Genomic DNA, 15,907 nt, shown 5'->3' on the forward strand with positions numbered 1-15,907 from the left:
GGTGGATTCACTGTCCCTGGAAGTTTTTAAGACGAGGCTGGATGTGGCACTGAGTGCCATGATCTGGTAATCACAGTGGGGTTGAATCAAGTGTTGGACTTGATGATCTCAGAGGTCTCTTCCAACCCAGTTAATTCTATGATTCTATGATTCTATGATTCTATGATTCTATGATAAATGTAAGAAATCATCTCCAAGTAAGCAAATATGAAGACACAAGTAAATTCCATTCCATGATTACTTTGCTAATCAAAACAGCCTTTTCCAAATCACTTTGTAGCTTGAAAGTTCAGAGAAAGCACTGCCCTGAGCCATTCGTAAGAGAAGGTAAACAATAATCTTAATAGTGGTGGAATGTTTATCAGTTTCTATGTGATTTTTTTATTTCCTAGAAAAATAATAACTAAAGGTAAGACTCCCAGTAACAATCCCAGCAGACAGATACCTTTCCAGCTTATTCCAGCTGGGAAGGGAAGTGATGCTCTCTTTGAGTATTGGCATATATTCTCTTCTCTACTTTGAATTTCCTCCAAAGAATAGTCCTGAGTTAACCCTTTCTGTATTGGTGAATTAAAAATAATCTTTCTGTTTGTGTCAAGTCTTTACAGGAAATGTAAATTTTTTCCATCGATTCTACAGTGCTTAAGGTCACTGAAACAGCTCTCAGGACATCAGTTTGACTTCACTGAATGGAGAACTGGTGTTCCAGCAGTCAGACCTGAATCACCATTGCTGGAGAGAGGTGGGGAAGGATGAAGTTCACCTTTTCCATATGATTCATCATATGATGCTCTCAGGCTCTGAAATGAAATCCTGACAATATCAGCACATCTAGCTAGGAAATGGACCAGAAAAGGTCAGTGAAATTTGTTAAATTCCCATTCTTCTACACTCTATGACCTTTTAAATGTGTTTAGTAAGTCAGGAAATTATATTCTTGAAGGGATTACAACATCTTAACATTGAAGTAAGCACCTTCATCTTTAACCTCTTAAGGAATTTGAAAGGTTACATTCAGTGGTATTCACTGAGTGCTGCTCAGACAACTAAACTGGCCACTGAAAGGCAAGACATCCTAATTTGTTCCATTGATAACCAGATAGTTTAACAAGTAAAACCTAGATGCTCCAACTATTTTGGGGAGGAGAAGTGAGGTTTCCAGAAGTGCTCCTTGAGATGTGACAATGATTAAACTTGCTGCCTGTATGAACTATGTTAATTGAGGGCCTATAGCTGATAGCGGGTCTAATAAACTCTGTTTTAAGAAATCAGAACTCTCAGCATGGATTTACCAGACACAAATCAGGTTCAACCAACCTAACTGTGCCTTTGTGAAGTGACTTTGTTGGTAAGGGGAGACCAATGAATGTAATATTGTTTTGTTGAGGTTTTGGAGACAGTCTGATACAGCATTCATGTTAGGAAACTCAAGAAATAGGGGCTATGATCAAGCTGTTCTGTAAAAAAGTTGTCTGGAGTGCTGAGTTCAAAGAATAGCATTCAATGACTTGGTGTCCACCAATGGAGGCTGGTAATTGAAGGACAATCCCTGCAATCTGTACTGTGGTCAATATTTTCACAAGGATGATGACGCAGAACGTATCTCCATCATATTTGCAGGTGATACTGAGTTATGGGTAATGGTTGATGTTTCATACCACAGAACTTTTGGATAAGATGAAGAAATTTGAGGGCTGAATTGACAGAAACTTTACAAGACTGAGACAGGATAAGTACCTATAAAGCAGAATAACCCCATGCATTGATATTATCTGAAATAATAATTGGCTGAGTAGACCTTCCCCAAAAGGACTTAGGGGGGTTATGGTGGGTACTATATTGAAGATGTGCCAGCAGTGCACTGAGGCTGAAAATGAGGCGAAGTGCCTGCTGAGCTGCATAAGAAGGAAAGTGGTCAGAACCTTGAAAGAAATAAGGCTACAACAGTTGGGTCTTCACCATTCTCTGCCTCAGCCCACCTTTCATGCTCAGTCCTCTGTCCTCTGATATCAATATCACTTCATCCTTGTTCACCTAGGGGCTTAAGGCAGCAAGATCAAAGCTTCCTTGAGTATACTACTCTGTAGGGTCCAGTTACACCTATAGTTGAAGTGGAGACATATTTACACCTTGATTTGCTTCTGGGAGTTCCCTTCTCTTCCTCTCCCACTCCTCCCCCACATATCAAAACTTGCACTCAACCTCAGCTGAATATCAAAAGACATTAGAAATGTGAGACAGCTGTCCAGATGCTCAGAGAAACGACCTGAGAAGAAAGAGTCAGGTGATGCATCCCAGGAAATGGATCCTGTCCTAAAAGAAAAATGCATTCATCATTCAGATAAGTTCTGCCACAGAAAAGCCATCTGGATAAACAAGAGCAGAGTTACACAACCATTGTGCAGATCCTCATTCCTTCCTGCCCAGTTGTAGAAAGGCAGATGTGTAACTCAGCATTTAGTTTGTTTTGTCCTCTCAGAGAGATGAGAAAGGAGACCATGAAGGAAGAAAGGCTGGGATTTCTGAGTCCATCAGCAAAGAGAGTGAGTGCTGTGCTTCCTTCATCAGATCCTTTGTATCATTCACAAGACTTGAAACTGGAAGTTGGTCAGTGGAGGACTCAGACCAACACAGTTGTGTTACCAGGACACATAAGACCAAGAGAAAAAGGGGAAATGGGACTCTCCACTTGCAAACTCCCACTTTCTCCCGCTTCTTCACTGCTAAATGAGCCAAGGTGAGGTCTCACCTGCTTCCTACAGCTCAACCCCACTGCTGCTCAGCTAAGAGCTGCTTTTAACCTGCTGTAATTATTGATTGACCACCTTGCATTACCTGTCCTCACACAGCAGCCCTCAGTGTCCGCACATCTCTTCTGGCTGCCCCTTAACTTGCTCCCTAGCCCTTCAGCAGGAGCTGAGAGAGTTCCAGATCTCTCCTGCATGTCCTGTCTCTTCCACGAGGAAGGAAGCAGACTGAGGTGTTTGTTGGCTCAAGGAAGCACAGAAAGAGTTTGGTGGAAAAGTGAGAAACTGAAGTTCAGTAGAAATAATTGGAGCATTGTGATGGTTTTCTACAAAGCCAGCGTGGAGGAGGAATAAATTCTCACTGAAGATTCACAGGCTGACTGGAGCCTGCATTTTCTGCGATGTTCCCATTTCTAACCCCAGATAATAGGAGAAACATTAACCAGAGAAAGCCAAATGTTACCTGTTTCCAGTGGAGGAACAGGCCCTTAAGGAAGAGTCGCGTTAAGGGCTGATTTTTCAATTTGGAAAGAGTCACCACTGACATCTGACTGACAGCCTCAAAAAGTGGATGATTCCTATATACTCTGAAAGCCAAGTAAGTCATGAACATCACTCCCCCTTGCTCAAGAGAAAAGGCTGTAGGATAGGCTGAGAAGTCACAGTGAGCTCTGTAAATTTACAGATTGGCCCTCATAAACAGTGGAATATTGTCCAAGAGAGAGGCAGTTATGGGAACAGGCTTGGAAGCTAGCTAGAATGTGGCAAATCTATTGAGCAGCTGAGATAACAAGAGCACATGCAGGAAAGTTAAGGGCAGAAGGAAATGGGTGTACAGTGTGTGTCATAAATTACAAAAAGAGAGTAAGTAGGGTGTGCATGGGAGACTGAATGCCATGAGCAAAGGTCAGAACCAGACACTAAAATGAAAAGGTACATGTGTGATGCAGCAGAAGCTGTAACTTAACTAGCTTATGGGAAAATCCACAAGGAGATGGGAAAGGAAATATTTTTTTATTTACTTTTTTTTTCCCCACTTGCCAAATACTGCGGGTCATTAGCTGGGACAAGCTCTGTGGATAGCAGAACAGACTCTCTAGAGACTGAGTTCTTAACATCCCTACTCTGAGTCTGCCAGTTAAAGCTGAGGCATCTCAGATGGCCAAAGCATCTACAGAAATCAGCATTCCCTGTAGGACAGGCCTGGGATGCTGGACTGCAGTGCCTGCTTTTGTGAGAGAAGGTGGTTACTTAAAAAATGAAGGCAGCAGGGTGCAAGGGAGATGAGGTACTGGGGCTTACCTAAGTGATCCCTTTCAGCATAAAGAGAGATACTACAGGTAATCCCATACTAATTATTTCCTCCCACTTTCCTCTGGAGAGCAGAGCATTTCTGGAAAGCAATGTAAATTCCTGCTCTTGGCTCATTTACATTGACACTGCAAAAGCTGGGGATCTTGACTCAGGGTTGTTAGTCCTGTAGGTAGTCAGCACCATCACTGCAGGTTCCTCATACTTGGACAAGGGGAGGGGCTGTGCAGTATTTAAAGCAGTACCTTACACCACAGAAGACATGGGCTGAGGTCTTTATTTTTACTATTCAAATCCTCTGTGTCCTGTGACATGGTTCCTCATCAATACACGGTGAAAAATATCACCTCCATGTTCTGAAGAAGATGTAGAGCAAGTACTATGAGATGCTCCAATAAAACTGTGGAAATCATAGAGTACTTTAGCTGTGAAATATTTCCATTTCATACAAGTATATATTCATACACACAAAATATATTCATACAGTGTTACTTGCACAAGGGATGTGGGAATCAGCCTTTCAATAGTTGGGTAAACCTCAGGATCCCAATATACTCTGACAGAAGGTCTGGCCTTAAAAAGTATATATCCATATTTTATACAGAAACGCCAGAGTTATGTTCCCAGCCTTCCTGGCAAAAGAGAGAAAGTTATGAATAATGACTGAATATGACCGCCCCTCAAACTGGAAAGCAAATAAAAAGGAGCTTCAAATTTTAGGGATTTTTTCCCCTAAATGCCTCATCCTGCAATTTAGTGTTTTGGTGGCTTTTGTGCTCTATGGGTTTTGCGCTTTTCCAGAGTTTTCACCTGAAGCACAAGCTCAGTTGCAGAGCTGCAGGTGAGAGGAAAAACCAGCACGTTTGCACTGGGCAATGTGATGAATCTAGCCCAGTCCCCTCCCCACTGCCACCCTGCTCGATGTATTTAAAATCTCCAAAGATCTTCCTTTAAGATACCAGGGCTTCCCATTGTCCTGGCCTTTACTGGATTTCAGGTGCCATTCAGTCAACTCCCTCAGCTGCTTGAATTCTTGAAATGCCAGTATCATATTTCACCTGATCTGGCACTGAACCATGTTCGCTATCTCACCCCAAAATTAATTAAACCATAAATTTTCGGAATAAACATGCAGCATCCCCTACCACTGAAACAGTCTGGGCTTTGTTGAGCAAACTGCTGCAAGAACAAAGCCGCCTCTTTCTCTTTCTTCCCACCCTGCACTTCTCTTCTCTTGATGTGTATCAGCGAATACAGTAAATACAGTACTCTCCCTCCCTCTTACAGAGAGATAATTCTTGTTCTGCCGTTGTCACCGTTTTATAGACTCAGAAGAAAACTGCAGCAGCTCACAGGGGGGGATCTTACAGCAGAGCATTAACTCTACTAAGACAAGGAACTCTTCTCCAAAATGAACACACATATTTCCTTTTTGCTGGCAGCCCAGGAGAATGCTGCTCTAATTTGCCCCTTACCTCAGTTTCCCATCTGTATGGTGAGTTTTTCTTTCTAACACTGATTCTGAGCAGTTCAAATTCATTAATGAAACAGAGATTACTAGCTAATTCACCCAAGGAGATCATTTAAGTACGCACAAAAATGTTAGTCATAATCTTGTAGCTGTCTCAGAATGAAGTCTCTCCCTCTAAATCCTCCCTGTGCTATAACTGTGAAACTTAGACTATGATAGTAATTTTTAAAGCTAATACTTGCCATTCCAAAACACACAATATTTAAAACTACTGACGAGAAAATAACTAAAACAGGGTTTTCCATTTCCTTTTCTGAACCTGTAACTAGTCTAGAAGCTGCAGAACCCCTCTCAGATCTGAAGAAAACCTTACCCTTCAATATTATTTAATATAATTTTCCAAATACCCTGTTCATTCCAGTTACAAAGTTACCTCCAGTTACCTCTCCCCACAGCTTAGGACCAATAACTCTGCCACTTCACCAACATGATTCAGAGGAGACCTTTGCCCTTATCCTCAGATCTTCTAATCCTGTCAGAGCCCATAAAGAAAACTGGACTGCTGCTTGGGCGGGAGACCTATGGAGCATTGCCTGGTTGCTATGGGCAATGTAACCAAAGGTGGCATTTTTATTCCTTGAATCAACTGTCAGCCAACACCCTTGCCTGGTATTCAAGGCTGTTGTGGGTTGATAGATATAAATCTGAGCTCCTGACCAGCTCTGGTCTTTAGAAATTCTCTGGTAATTTGATTGTATCCCTAATGCAAATGCCAGTGTCTTGGCTGTATTCCAGCTCTGCTGCTTTACACTCTTCTGACTCAAAATCTCAGTTCTGTTTCAATAGGATGCTGTGCTCTTCTTCAGTATTTCAGCTTCTGCCTAGTGCAGATAAACACTGTTTCTCTTTAGCCAAAATAAAGTGAGTCTTACATGCATTCGAGGGTGTTTTTGACAAACAGTGCCAACAGAAAGGTGAATGTGGTGCTTGTTCATGCTGGGACCTCACATCTTTCATTCCAGGCGAAATCCGAACTGCTGTGCTACGGGATCTTGACTCTGGACTGTGATCCTCAAGGTATGGATTCTGAGCTGTAGATTTGCTCCTGCCAGGGTGTTTCAGTTGGCCAGAGGGCTCAAGCATAGAGCCAGGTGTCAAGATCAAAGTGTCATCTTATGTGGTATGTTATCATTATCGTCTGCTGGCTTGGTTCTGCTCAGTCCCAAGGTTCGCATGCAGAGTCTCCCAGCTCTGCTAGCAAACTAGGAATGTGATGTGTTTGAGAAAAACATGGGAAAAAGCTCTCCTCTAAAGCTTTCTTTCTGTTTCTGTTCTCAAGCTGGGACCTAAAAAATAAGACCAGAAGGAAGAGAATAGAGAAGAGTTTTTACATGTTATTCCTTGAAACTTTGGAATTGGTGATTAATGCCAGGCCTGAGTTTTTCTTGAAGGATCCTACAAGCTTTTGTCTACTGCCTATTTTTCACCTGTTGCCATGGATGGACTGGTGAATAACTGTGCACTGTGAAACGAGAGAGCAGGCCCTTGGTTCCTAAGGCATTAATCAGCCCTAGTTCAGACAAGAGCATTTCCCTTCATTTCAGTTTTCCCTCACTGCAGCGTCTCCTGCCAGGATGTCTCTCTGCCTGCTGGAATTAATGTGGCTTAAATATCCCTCAGGATTCTCCTTGAGGTCAGGAACTCAGCCTCTGGATCCTCTTCAGTTCTCTTTTCTAGCCCCTGAAATTGGATGTTGCCAAATGAATTTTGTTTCCCTATCCCATTCTTCATATTTTCCAAAGTTACCTCTCACTGGCAAGGAAAGACTTGGAGAGGAGAAACAGAAGGGAGAGTCCAGGCCTGGATTGCCTTTCTCTCTGTAATATCAGTCTCCTCTCTCATCTTTGAATTCATTTTCTCAGTGCACTATGATGTGCTACATCCCAAGCTGTTGGCACTTCCCAGTCCAGTCTGTAGAGTTGTCCTCAAGTTTTCCTTGCTCTTCATAAGGAAAAAAAAATTTATCTTTTTTTTTTAATATTGTTTAGAGGGGAGCACTGAAAACCAATGAACTCTTCCTTTTTTTTTTTTTTCCTCTTTTTTCTTTTTTTCTCAACTGAACCTACTTTGCCCTTACTGCTTTCTGTCCTATTCCCATCCCAAACTCAGAACTATATTCCAAGGAGACACATCCCAGACCAAATTGTATTTCATTTCCCTGCTTTCCACTGCCAATCACTTTGTCTATATATCTCACAAACTTTCTCAGGAAAATGGCCCTCAAGAGAATATCTTTTGACTCATGTTTCTCCTCACTGAAATCCACTCCAGATCTTGTAGATCTGGAACTAGCTGGCAAGCATGGGGTTTTTTTCCACCCTCATTCACGATGTTTTTTATTGCTTCCTTCCTTTCCTCATCATATTGTGCCCAGTGAGCTTTTAAAGGCAGATCAACATCTCATTGTTTGTCAGAAAAACACTTGGCTTACTGACATTTTCCAGACTTGTGCTGTAAGTCAGGTTATGCGTAGTCTGACTGAAGTCTTCTTTGGGGTCCTCTAACTCGTGTTTGCTTTGCCTTGTGCATTGTTTTACCAGGCTGAAAATACGAGACACCTGGGACACCTGCTCCTTACGCATCCACCCTGTATGTAAAGGGCCCACTGAAGCCCTTTCTACATGAAGACCTTAACTTTCTCTGGTGGTGTCCAGCTGACCTGAAGGTCTCAGGTTTCAGCAAAAACCTATATAGGAAAAAAGTTCAACATTAGAAGAACTGTCCAGGCTCAATAGTCTCCTGTAGAGACATAGAGGATAATAGGATAGGGTGGGTGTGTAATGAGTGTATCCTGGAAGAGGCTGTGGCTTGGACCAGTTCTCTTCATGGGGCTGTCATGTGTGCCTGAATACTCCTCTGTGAGGCGTCAGTCCAGCCACTGGCCAGGCTCCCTCCCAGGAAGTGTTGATCTTTCTTCTCCCATTCACGTAACACTCTGTAATCATGCATCACCCCTTTCCCAGACTTTTACCACAGAGCTGTGTATTGCTGACCAAATGTGGCCTTAATATGACTCTTCTACTTTCAAACTACTGAAATGCCTGATCACTCTCAGGGCTGGCACTGGGTAATTCGACAGGTTGTTTCTAACAGCGCGGGATGAACAGCTGATCTTAAGACAGCCCGTTTCTTTGAGCAAGAAATTAAAGCGTTACTACATTTTGCATTTCCCTAGAGACATAGGGAAAACGATAGAGTTTCTCTGCTGATTCATCAGCAGATGAATACAGTTTTGGGTGTTATGTTTATTTTCCCAAAGTGTTTTTTCTTTCCCAGACTCTCCCAGGTCCCAAGGTCGGAGCTGATGTCTGCACTCCAAGTGCATCCTGTTTGTCATAGAATCATTTAATTGCCATTTAAGAGAACTTATGCAACTGACCTTTAGCATGACAGAGTCTCCCCTGCTGCACTTAATTTCTTATGCTGATATATGAAAAGAAAGACAAAAAACTTCTTTTGGCTAATGAGAAAGTCTTTCCACAGGGAAGATGAAAAAGGCAGGTGGAGTGAAGGAGCTGATGGAGTTCAGAGTGGCTGGTGGTTACACAAAGGACTTGATTTGGATATTGCTTGTTTCCAGGGGAAACTATAGTACTAATTGCTCTGCAGTGAGGGGGAGGAATTTTTATATAATGGGGGAAATGAATGGTGTTATGAGCAAATGTATTTTATTTCTAGATCACTGCAGAACACTTCCATGACTCCCCTTCTCTAACCTCATAACTCAGACTTTTGTCTGTCTGTTCATGTTCTTTTCAACCCATGATTTTGATGAATAACCACCTGGCAATGTCTGAGTGACAGTCTGGCAGTGGATTGGTTAGGTTGCCAATCCAGACCCTAAGTGACAGGATGTTGCAACCCCTTCCTGCCTGCTTGGCTATAGTTTTCAAAAGTAGAGAAGAGCTGAAATGGAATAACTACTACAACATATCACACTTTCCAAATAGACAGTGAATAAGACAAAATGAGGAGAGTTCTGAATACCTGACATTCATGCTCTTCCTTGTGAATCAACTCATTTAATCTCATTTTGCCCTGAGGCAAATGGCAATATACAAAGTCTCACACAGAATCAAATCATAGCTCAAGATTTTTAGCAGCGATGTGGTAATATTCTAATTTACTGCATATTTTTTTTGTGTCACAGGCACAGGAGCTGCTGAAGTCCCTGTCCTGAGGACTTAGTGTCTTGTTTATTCTCTGAAGTTTTGAGGTACCAGCTGCACAGAGGAGCAGAGCTAATGGGTGGAGTAAAGAGTAAATTCAACTACTCTTGATATGTGTCCAAGGCAGGGAGATAAAGCACTAGGAAAAAGAACAAAAGAAAACAAACACCCCCCCCCAAAAAAAAAAACAAACCCAAACCAGCTTTCCTTCCTGCCATACATCTAGTGGATTATATGAAGTAAAACACACTGATACCAGTGTCCCTTGCCATGACCTGGATCCCCCCATAAACTCGTCCGATGCTTTTCTCTAAAGTAGTTTCCCTAAAACTGCCCCCCCCCCGACATTTTTGTTTTGCAACGCAGAGGCCTTACCTCTGCATAGGTAAGTGCATGTAGAGTTTGGGGGGAGAGAAGCACATCTCTTATTAATTAAAACCCAACAGATTTTCTGATGAGTGCTGAAAACAGGAATTTATGCAGTGATATTTAGTTCATTTGTGATGTGGCTTCCTACCCCTGAGAGCAGGAGCCATGGTCCATTCATCATCGGTCCCAAACAAACAATGTGTATTTTTAGCTTCTCCTTTCAGGGAAGATAAAAAATAGTTTGAGTTAGCATGACATGCCTTAGGTGGGGACACTTTTATGTTTTTTAATTTGTTTAGATAATTGGGTCACAGGAAAGCACTCCTGTGAGAACCACTCTCATTCCCAGACATCCAGAGAGGTGAAGGGGTGGGAGAGAGTTGAGATTATTGCTAAAATAAAACATCCTGAGCAAAAGAACCATTGTCTAAGTAGCACTAATCTTAAGGTAGTTTAGAAGGATGACAGAAAAGTTCAGTCTTAACTCTACCCCTTTTAATCATGTGCTGTACCTTAAAACAAATATCTGTAGAGTCTGGCTTCATCTTAGGACATATACCTCAGTATGGTGTGCCCCAGACCTGTTACATCTAGAATTCATATGGCAATTCCCCACTATACATTTGTGTGCTGTCAACATTTTACAGCTACTATTTAGATTTAATTTTTATTGTTTTTATTTTTATGTTTTCCAAATTTCAACTTTTTATTTGCTTCTCACAAACAGTTTAATATAATCTATTTTAATCTGTAATCTAATTACATGTACTGTGTTTCCATGCACAGTTTGTGGGTTTTGAGCTAGCAGCTTTTGGCTCTTGCAGCCAAGGAGAAATTCATCACAAAAAGCTCACCAGCCATTTTGTAATTATACCTGATTTAATTAGGAATCAATTCACTTATTGAAAAAAACCCTCTTCTATTGTTTTTTTGAACCTGGTGGTGGCTCTCTGTGTGTGGCAGCAACCTCAGATAATTAGCCTGGTGCCAAGTGAAGGCTGTCTAACTTCCATCACCCTAAACATCTGACTGGATGTACAGAGAGGATGTTTTAATAGTGATTTCTGCCTTGACATGTTACAAATACAGCTTCTGAAAATCAATGTGGAGGTAAATGTGTTTGGGTTTGAGCAATATTTCCCAACAGCCTGTCCAGAAAAAGCCTGTGGGTTCACTAAATACCACTTCTGTGGTATTTAGTGAACTGTACCATGCAGTGTGGTCCCTCTGCCCTGCTCCACACACTGCAGTGTTAAAGGATCAGGGACACGATCCAGCCAGCAACTCTGTTTGTGGCAGCACATGAGAACGTTTATGGATTTGTATTGTTCTTCTGCTTTGGAAAAATGCCATTTAAGAAGTGCCACTCCCACTTCCCCCTTCTTCTAAACGTATAATACAAGAAGTTTGAGTGAAGTGCCCATTCAGCTCCTGGACAGCCATCACATCTAACCCAGCAGCACACGGAGGCTTTTCCCGATATCTTACCTTCAGAGGGTTCCTGTCCTCCCACTGCTTGTGTCATGGGCATGAGACAAACAGCTCCATTCTTCTCTCTGAGCCGTTCTCTCTGGTTTCCTTCCCAGCTTCTTTTCTCTCCGCCTCCTCATCCATGTTCTGATGCCACACATCTGGCTTTGAGCATGGACCCACTTCTTGGATCTGATTCCTAGCAGCTGTCTGCTGCCAGTGTTTTCCCACAAAGGATAGGGATGGGATCCAAAAGGCAAGGGGAAATGGAGGACAAGCTGGGGAAGTCCACAGCAGGTGGACATTAAGACAGAACCTAATCTCTGCAGGAGCAATGTCCTTTTTCCTTCTTTCCACTCAGCTCCATGAGTGCCTGACTCTTCATCATGTCTTTCCCATCCACTTCTCTATTACTTCTGAAAATCCAGCGTGTCTCCTCCACCTTCTTTATCTCTGAATAAGCTCTTTCTGGATACAGACTTCTACAGCAGATTGTGTTATCAACATTAATCACTGGGAGGACATCCCAGTGGACACAGCAAAAAAAAGGTACAGGGGTCAAAAATGATACATCCTGCTCAAAACACTTTGATAGAGACATTTCTTTCATTTGCCCAGTGGTAGATGCCAACTAGGTGCAGCTTGAGAATTCAGTCCATGCACCTCCTCCTTCTTGCCTAAGCAGGACTTTTTCAAGGGTTATGAAGTGCAAACAGCAGTGAGGGCTTAAAAAGAGGGGACATGGGACCTGGAAATGTGCACTCTGTCCATGTAGTAACAAAAGGTCATCTTCAGTCTCCAGGGCTGTTGGAAGAAACCTCTCAGTGTCATTAAGGAATCTGGATTGCCTTCAAAAGCATTCTATGCCAAAGCTTTGCCTTTGTGATGAAGTAAGAGGGAAAGGCAAGTGAAAACCAGGTTTGACCAAAACCCACCTGCAAACTTCAGAGTCTTTCTGATGCCTTCCCCATCTTTGGATTTGGTCTTCTTTCTGTCCTTTTGTGGGTTTGGCCTCATGATAAATCCCAGAGCCAGAGAGCTGAGCAGAGACAGATTAGCATCTTGTTTTCAGAAGCCTAAGACTGGGATACGTGGATCTGTTTATTTTACAGATGCCAATAGCTAATATATTTATTGTGTTAGACATACACAGTACTCTGAAGCTGCTGCTAAAAGAGGGCAGACATTTTATCTGGCTTATTATCAGCCTACATGCACTGGAGATGGATCCTTGCCTTTTAGTTCACCCTTGCTCTCAGTTTTATTTCAGCACATTGTCCTATTAATGATTGAGCACTCTTTGAGCTGCATTTTATTAAGTTGCCTGAAGGCCCTCTGGCATCAGTAAAGTAAATATACTTGTGGTGATATTATTATTATTAGATTCATGCTAATAAAAGGGTAACAATCCAGCAAAAGGTCTTTAATCAGTCTATGCTGTGCAGGCAAAACCAAAGCTTTTTTTTTTGGATTTTCTTTCCTCTAGCCACGTAGGGTCCTGTCCACGTGAGTGGAGAAAAGAATTACCAAAAAAAAAAAAAAAAAAAAAAAATTTCTGTTGAGTGATTAATTTACAAGGCTTTGTTTCTTTGATGAATTTTACTCCTTTTCTCTGATACCTAATTGGTTTGGAATTTCCTTCCCCTTACTCAGAATTTAACAGAACAAACCGCTAACATCCAGTAATAAACCCTTCGCTTCACCAGTAACTTGCAGCAACCCACTGAAGTAAGATCCCATTTCTTGGCTGGTGCAAGTTGAAGGGGATGGTCTGATGGATCAAAGTAAAAACAGGGCCAGCCAGAAACCAACATCATGTTGAAAACACGTGTGGGTAGCGACAAAGGAAATTCCCCAGGGTAATTAATGAATCTACTCAAATGCTTTGTTTGTCTGGAAAAACACAACAAATGCTTCCCTACTTCATCAGGGCATTGTGAGGATAACTTCCAGTAAAATGTAAGAAACCAAACACTCCTAGAAGGTGGTGACACATGAACTCCTTTGTAGAACAGCTTCATTCACTCCCTATTTCGCGCTACCTTGTCTGTGCTTTGGTGGATTCAAATGTAACCATTCCCTTTGTAAATGAACTTCAAATGTGTAGCTCTGAAATGGAGACATAAAGAGAAACTTCAGCACCTACAGCATGCATGCAGTCATGTTCCTCCTTTCAGACACTGCCAAACTGGATCTACAGCTCCTGTTCTGGTACAGTCACAGCACCTCCAGGGCTTGTGCATATTTGCCTCCTTTTGGGATCTATCACACCTCACCTTTGCAGTGGTTCTGCTCAGGGCCCTCTGTATGGATAGTAGAGATGTCCACTTTTGCCGGTCCTTCCTTTTATAAATCCAGTCCCTTGGGTTTGTTTTCAGCTCATACCATCTCCATTTTCTTTCTGGGTATTATTATTATTATTATTATTTTGTTTGCATGGCTATTTGCTGGGGAAACTAATAGCTTCTGCTGCTGACCAAAAGAGAATTAATTTTAATTTCACATTAATTTTCAGTCTCACATCTTGATTTTGTAACATATATAAAAAAAATTATCTGTACTTCTGATCAGCTCAGTCCTCTCTACAACTGTCCTGAGCTTGAAACAAAGCTTGAACACCTCTCTGCAAGTTATTGACTGTAATAACTACAAACCTGTTTTAAAGCTGTGGGACATGCTGATATGGTTGTCAGCTCTACAGGTTGTCTTTTTGCGTGGCAGTCCTAAGGCAAAGGGTTGGCATAGCTGTGGGCAGGCATCTCCCCTGATTCCCTGTGGACCCTGTGCATCCTCCTATCTCTGCCCTGAAATAATTCCCCAGTGGCCTCTTGGGAAATTCAAGTAGGGAGTGGTGTGTTGATGATTGCACCTCTCTCTGGGTTCAGTGGATGCTCTACAAGGGAGCCTGAAACCTCTGGAGCATGAACGTGACTGGTTCAAGACTTCAACTCAGACATAGCATTTGTGTAGGATTTTGCTACAAAACACAGTGTACCATAGAGGATGGTGTGCTTGCAATGGTGTGAATGCAGTGCAGCGTAGAACTTAAAGTGAAGCATATCCCTCAGATCTGAGGAGCCTGCGTAACAGGTCTCTTGAAGGACACCTTCAAGGGCACAGTGATTGTGTTTATACTAAGGTGTAGGAGAGATCCTGAGGTCAAATATGCAGTCTGTCCACATTACTTGTCTGTGGGAAGACCTTGGAGCCAATCTTGGTGTAATCTAGCTGATACTCTCGGTATAGCAGTGTGAAAACCCCCAGCTTATCCCCTACAGAAATCTGCAGGTATGGCCAAATTATCTGGCAAGAAACTAGACAGCAAAAACAGTCAGTCCTAAAGACAACCAGTCACTGCTGCTGCAGAACCTGGGGGGAATTGAATTCTCATTGTGCAGCTGATCTAATTCCTGCCCAGAACTGATCAACACAAAGTCATTCCTCTCCCTAGGTCAGACCAGCCTGACTCCCATGCATCCTGACAATCCATGAGCCCTGGAAAGCTGCATTAGCATCCACATGCACAAAGCCACAAAATTAGAGCAGGCATGCAGGAGCTGGAATAGATGAATGGATCTTAAGTTTGGTCTCTTCAGAAAGAACCCCAAAGCAAACTCCAGAAAGCATGGCTACTGGAAAAGGGCATAAGGAATATAATAATCTTAGTGCTGAAGGGAATAATTGAATGATTATTCAATTTCCAGTCTTTGGAAAACCTTTGATGTGTATCTATGTGAAACGAAAGTTTAACAGTAAAAGGACCTTGCAAAACTCTTTGCCAATTGTACATTTCCCTTCCCNTGTTAGTGAAAAGAAAAGTCTAAGTGAACAATTTATACAAATGCTGAAGAAGAAAGAAAAGTCTTTCATTCACTCCCTCTACCTCAGCCCCCATCTTCTCATCTTCCTATTTTTCAACCTAGGACTTTTCTAAGATGTCCTTTCATAGCCTCTGCCCTACTTTTTCAGAAAGCAAGAGATATTCCAGAACTGCTTAAAACTGATTTTATTTAATATTAATTTTTAAAGTATTTTATTCCTATTTCTTAAGAACATTTAAGTATTCTATAGACGGGGGAAAAAAATCCTCTAATTGTTCCATTCCCTCTCATGGGCTGGAAAGCCTCACTCAGTAATTCCCACTTTTATGCTTGTAATTTTGTGGTTGAACCAGCATGCAAATTTTAAGACAACTCCCTGCCTTGATTTCACCAAGCGTTTAGTGAATCTCTTGCAGTGGGTAATTATCCTCATGCTGAAAGTCAGAAACTTGCAGCTCGCTTTCCAGTTTACCTTCTGACTTCACCTTG

Source organism: Empidonax traillii, unplaced genomic scaffold (genome assembly GCF_003031625.1).
Source record: "Empidonax traillii isolate 1590-97213 ecotype Southwest subspecies unplaced genomic scaffold, ASM303162v1 scaffold5:size3517227, whole genome shotgun sequence".
NCBI lineage: Eukaryota > Metazoa > Chordata > Aves > Passeriformes > Tyrannidae > Empidonax > Empidonax traillii.